The sequence below is a fragment of the Theropithecus gelada genome, chromosome 20 (genome assembly GCF_003255815.1).
Source record: "Theropithecus gelada isolate Dixy chromosome 20, Tgel_1.0, whole genome shotgun sequence".
Lineage (NCBI taxonomy): Eukaryota > Metazoa > Chordata > Mammalia > Primates > Cercopithecidae > Theropithecus > Theropithecus gelada.
In genome coordinates, this window is record NC_037688.1 from 16,025,028 (window position 1) to 16,031,041 (window position 6,014).

General features: G+C 53.0%; 1 pseudogene; it reads right to left on the reverse strand.

Annotated features, from left to right (window-relative positions):
- Positions 1–212: 212 nt before the first annotated feature.
- On the reverse strand, positions 213–1,145 carry LOC112614726 (annotated as a pseudogene).
- Positions 1,146–6,014: the final 4,869 nt, after the last annotated feature.

The window sequence follows — 6,014 nt, forward strand, 5'->3', positions numbered from 1 at the left end:
CCTGTAATCCTAGCTATTTAGGAGACTGAGGTAGGAGAATCGCTTGAACCAGGGAGGTGGAAGCTGCAGTGAGCAGAGATGGTACCATTTCACTCCAGCCTGGGCAACAAGAGTGAAACTCCAACTCAGAAACAAACAAACAAACAAAAAACTACAACCAAAAAAACCATAGTAACACCAAGCTTGCAGGATGGTGAATTAACAGATACATTTTATCTTAATGGAAACTTATGTAGCAATTCAGTAACATTTCTGGATGAAGAATCAAGTTACTGTTGTACATTTGTGAAAACTGATCCAGGAGTGTTTCCTCTAATTTTAATTCCTCCTCTTCATTTAAAGTATTAGCAGGAGCATCATTATATGGAATGTCTAGCATGTCTTCCCTTAATCCAGTTGACTCCTCCTTTTGATCCTCATCAGTATTAACCTCAACTGTCTATGCCCTGGGTGTATTCATTAACATATCATTTCCTAGGGACTATTACTTAGCAGCTTTGCCTGCCTTCTTTCTAAGGCCAGTTGTTTATTTCTCTCAATTTTTTGTTGTTGCTCTTCTGTTAGGCTTCTACTTGACTCAGAAGCAAACATCTCACTTTCAGATGAGTTTGTCAGAAAGGGATCAAATTCAGTGGCAGTTACATCATGTCCATTATTTTCCACAGCTTCATCATTATTGCTAATAAAATCTTCAGGTAAAATAGGGAGATCAAGTCGAATTTGTTTTAAACAAGTCTGAACTTCCTTTTCATTTCCCAGATATTCAACTCTGTCAATACGATCCTCAAACTGCAGTTTAGGGAATAGCCTACGTGCCCAGTGTTCCATGTGTCTGATTAGGGTCTTCAAATCTTCAGCCTCATGACCTTTACCTTTGAATTTTGCCTTATCAAATACATGCCTTAAGGCTGGAAGTCCTCTCTCTGAAATTAATCTCTAGCATCCAGCTTGGGTATATTTCTTTTAACTGTTCTCTTTGGAGGTACAGGAACAGGTGCTCCACTTCCTGAATCTTCATCAGGTTCAGCCTCTTCATCATCTTGTCTGTCTGGAGAGACTGCAGGTGGGAAAGGAGGAAAAGCTTCATCTTCTACATGCTCATAATCTGGTAGGTCAATCATGCCATTCTCCTGTGGTTCTAGCATCTTTTCCTCTCACGCAGAAAGCAGGGGCCACAGTGCACAGCTCCAGCGTTCTCGCTTTCACTTTCCTCTTTCTTTTCTTTTCTTTTTTTTTTTCTTTTTGAGACAAAGTCTCGAGTCTCGCTCTGTCGCCCAGGCTGGAGTGCAGTGGTGCGATCTCGGCTCACTGCAAGCTCCGCCTTCCGGGTTCAAGCGATTCTCCTGCCTCAGCCTCCCGAGTAGCTGGGACTGCAGACTCCCACCATCACACCCAGCTAGTTTTTGTATTTTTAGTAGAGACAGGGTTTCACCACATCAGCTAGCCTGGTCTCAGACTCCTGACCTTGTGATCTGCCCTCCTTGGCCTCCCAAAGTGCTGGGATTACAGGTGTGAGCCACCGTGCCTGGCCTCACTTTCCTTCACTTTCTCCTTTTTTTTTTTTTTGAGTCAGAGTCTTGCTCTGTCGCCTAGGCTGGAATGCAACGTTGCAATCTCAGGGCTTACTGCAACCTCCACCTCCCAGGTTCAGGCAATTCTCCTGCCTCAACCTTCTAAGTAGGTGGAATTACAGGTGTGCACCACCATGCCCGGCTAAGTTTTGTAGTTTTAGTCGAGATGAGGTTTCATTATGTTGGGCAGGCTGGTCTCAAACTCCTGACCTCATGATCGGCCCGCCTCGGCCTCCCAAAGTGCTGGGATTACAGACGTGAGCCTCTGCGCCCGGCCTCTCCTTTGCTTTCCTGCTCTCTTCTCTCTTCTCTCTCTCTCTTTCCCCTTTCCTCCATCTCCCCTTACTTTTCCTCCTCCTTTCCTCCCACCCTTGTCCCCTCATCCCACTCTCTCCTCAAGCTCTCCAGCACTCCTAGCCTCATACCCATCCTGTAGGCATCTCCCCAAGTTGTTCCACCAGCTCCTCAGACTGCCCCCAGCCACCCTGCTCCTCCCCAAATGCTCCCAGTCCCATTGGTGGCTCCTCCAGACCCCTCCGTTGCTCAAGTCAGAACCCAGGGTTCATCCTGAGCTGGTGAGTTGACTCAACCATTGGGCCCATTACTGGCCAGGCTCGTCCACCTCCTCACCTTCGCCAGGTCCCTGCTGGCTGCTCTCTTTCTGTGCCTGCTCCTGGCTCCCATCTTCCCCAAAAATCACCTCCTAAGGGCTGACATGGGACCTTGGGTGAGGGCCTGGTGCTTTCTGGATAAAGCCCCTGCTCTGGAGCAAGACCTGTTGGCCCGTCCCCACCCAGCCAAGCACCCGCACCACTCCCGCACGTCTGTGGTAGGCCTGGTCTCCCCAGGCCTCTGCACATGCTGCCTGCTCTGCCTGGGAAGCCCTGTCCCTCCTCTCACCCCCGTCATAGGCACACACTCTGTCCCAGGCAACTCGGCAGACCAGGAGCTCCCCCTCTCCATAGACCCTGGGTTGTCCCTCTGTGCTCCCCGTTTCCTGCCCACTTCCCTCCGAGGGCAGGTCCCTGTCCAGCACAGAACGTCACACTTAAGTGTAAGGGACTTGACCCAGGTGAGGAGTAAGAAATCCAAGTAAAGGCCAGGCTCGGTGACTCATACCTATAACCTCAGTGCTTTGGGAGGCTGAGGCAGGAAGATCACTTGAGGCCAGGAGTTCGGGTCCAGCCTGGGCAACATGGCAAGCCTCATTCCTACCAAAAAGAAAAAAGAAAAAAAAAATTAACTGTTTGCGCTGGTACACACCTGTAGTTCCAGCTTCTCGGGAGGGTGAGGTAGAAGGATCGCTTGAGCCCGGGAGGTGGAGGTGGCAGTAAGCTATGATCCAGCCTGGGCAACAGAGAGAGACCCTGTCTCTAAAAATAAATAAATAAATAAATAAAAATTTAAAAATCCAGGTAAAGACTGGCTAGGAGGAATCCCTAATAGAGCCAAGAAGCGGCCACCGATGTGGAATCCCCAGAAAAGCAGAGCTGGGGAGGTCTCTGACATTACAAGCCCAACCCCTTCACACCTCGGCTGGGGAGGCTTCTCTCCTGTCCCAGGATCCTAGGCAGGTACCCCTAGACCCACGGGTGCTGGGCTGTTTGCTGTGAGGCACTCCCTGAGGCGGAAGCACCGCTGCTGGTCGGGCCACTCCGAGGGCAGTCCGAGGCCGGCAGCCTGTAGTCTTTGCCATTGTTTGGACCATCTTGCCCATACACTGAAAGAGAAGGATGATAATCTCCCTGTACTCGGCCCCTTCCCCTGCCAGAAGGAGCCAATGCTGCAGAAGAGAAAGGGGGTCTTTATGCCCGCAGGCAGAAGGGCACCGCTCCCCTCCTGGTCCCCCCAGGATGACCTCTGTTGAAAAGACTCTTTGTGAGGCTCCCCGAGTCTGGCCAGGGCTGACACAGAGTCCTCCCCAAGTGGGGGGTGGCGCCAGCCAGCTGGGGGGCTCTGTCCGGGTGAGGTCACAGGGCATGGCTGGGGACGCCTCTGAGCCTTAAGACCTGAGGAAGAGGCCATCTGACGGCAGGAAATGAGAGAGGACACGCCCCCCACAGCATGTAGGAGTGAGGTTAGACTTGCTGCTGCCTGGGTCCAAACCGGCCCTGGTCTCTCAGCAGCTACTGCAGAGTGGGTTCCTTGTGGAATTGGTCACACAGGAGGCGATGCCCACCCCACCTCCTTGTCACCTACTCTCCCCTCACTCACTATGTTTCGTTGTTTGTTTGTTTTTCTAAAGATGGGGGCTCCCTATGTTGCCCAGGCTGGTCTTGAACTCCTGAGCTCAACCATTCCTCCCACCTCAGCCTCCCAAAGTGCTGGGATTACAGGCATGAGCCACCACGTTCGGCCACGCTGTTTGTTTTTGTTTTTGTTTTAAGAGACAGAGTCTTACTGGAGTGCAGTGGCACAATCACAGCTCACTGCAGCCTCGAATTCGCAGGCTCAAGTGATCCTCCCACCCCAGCCTCCTGAGTAGCAGGGACTACAGGCATGTGCCACTGCAATGGATTTTTTCTCTTTCTTGAATCAACTGGCACATGCCCACTCCCAGGGACTTTGCAAATGCTGTTTCTTCTACTTAGAATGCTGTTCTCTGAGATGTTGGAGTTGCCCATTACTTTCTCAAAGGGGCCTACTCAGCCCACTCCCCATTCGATGCCCCCTCCTGGCTCTTTCCTTTGCCCTGTCACCTTCCAGCCTACCATGTCATAGATCATGCCTGGCCCCTCATCCCCCATCTAGAAGTTCAGTGAGGGAAATCCCATTCACTTATTTCACATCCCAGGGCCTGACATCCAGTGGGTGCCCAGTGAACATTTGTCTGAATGAACAAATAGATCATTTCCTTTAATTAATCCCTTCTCCCACCCTGAGACGGAGGCACAATGATTCCTTTACAGACGAAGGCTCTGGGAACTGAAGGATGTTTCCCAAGTTACACAGTGAGAAGGAGCTAGCATTGGGATCAGATTCGGGGCTGTCTACCCCCCTCCCCCCACATGGCTTTCACCAATGTGCTTCCTACCTCCCTGGTGACAGCCACCCACACACACCATGCCCCCCTGCCTGGCTAGGCTCCAAAGAGAGAAGGGCTTGTCCCTTAGGGAATGTTCCCAAAGATGCCTATCAGAGGCAGCTCTGAAGTTCAGGACCACCCAATCCCTCCCTTGCAGGGTGAAAGGATCCCAACCCCAGGTCCTCAGGCAGAGCCCAGCCTGCAACCCTGCCTTCCCAGGAGAACAGGAGAGCAGCCACATCCGTCCCCAACCTCACCCCTGCAAGCCTGACACTACCAAGCTTCGTGCCAGCAGGCCAGCCTTTGACTCTCTGCAATCTCAGCACCTCACCTGTCAAATAGGGCAGTGCCACCTGTCCAGCAGGTGCATCTTTGAGGAACAGGTAACAATGTACAGGAAGGGGCCCCCAGGACCTGAGCTGCAAAGCTGCAGGCATAAATGTCACCCCTGCCCCGCTGCCAAGGCTGGAAGCCGGCAGGAAATGAGGAATGGGAATGCCAGAAAAGAGCTCACCCCTGCCCCACTCCCCCAAAGCTGGAGGAAAAGGCTGAGCGAGGGGCCGCCGAGGCCATGAGTCAGCCTCCCCTGAAAAGCCAGGCAGGGGCCCAGGTCCTCCTCCATGGGTGGGGAGGGTCTCCCTAGGGAACAGCAAAGCCACCCGGGCCAGGAGCCATGTGGTATTCATCTCTCTCAAGCCTATGGAAGGGTCTAGCGTGATGCTGACAGCAGCCAGCGGGACTGCACTGGCCCCTCGAAAAGGGGATTTCCTTACAAAGGCCAAGCTTGGTGCCCTCTTGGGGGCCACCTACCCCTTTCTCTCAGACTACTTGGCATGGCCCCCTCCATCCTGCCGCCCCCATCCCCCAGCAGCCCCCACAGTGCCCAAAGGGCCCCTCTGAGCCAAGGACAGGGCATCAGAGAACAGCAAGGCAGTCCCTTCCCAGTGCAGATGGGGAAATCGCCCCCGGGGGCAGCACTGAACTGCCTGGGGCCGCACGGCCAGCTAGTGGCAGGGCTGGAGATGGGGCCCAGCTTAGCCTGGCCCCAAGGCCTGGCTCTTGGCCCTGCTCTGAAGACAACTCACTCAGGTGCATCCGACCCCTGGGCTGCTGGGTTGAACCCTCTGGCACAGGCAGGCTCTGACCCCAGAGTGGGGACACCATTCATTGCCCCGTTTCATCCGATCTCTCACCAACCCTCACCCACCCCTTGCTCCAGCCACAGGAACTTCTTGCAGTTCCCTCAAACTGGCCAGGCTCTCTCCAGCCTCTCCAGCTCCAGGCCTTTTCTCTCTCTTTCTTTTCTTTTCTTTTCTTTTCTTTTCTTTCTTTTTCTTTTTTTTTTTTTTTTTTTTGAGACGGAGTCTTGCTGTGTCGCCCAGGCTGGAGTGCAGTGGCGCGATCTCGGCTCACTGCAA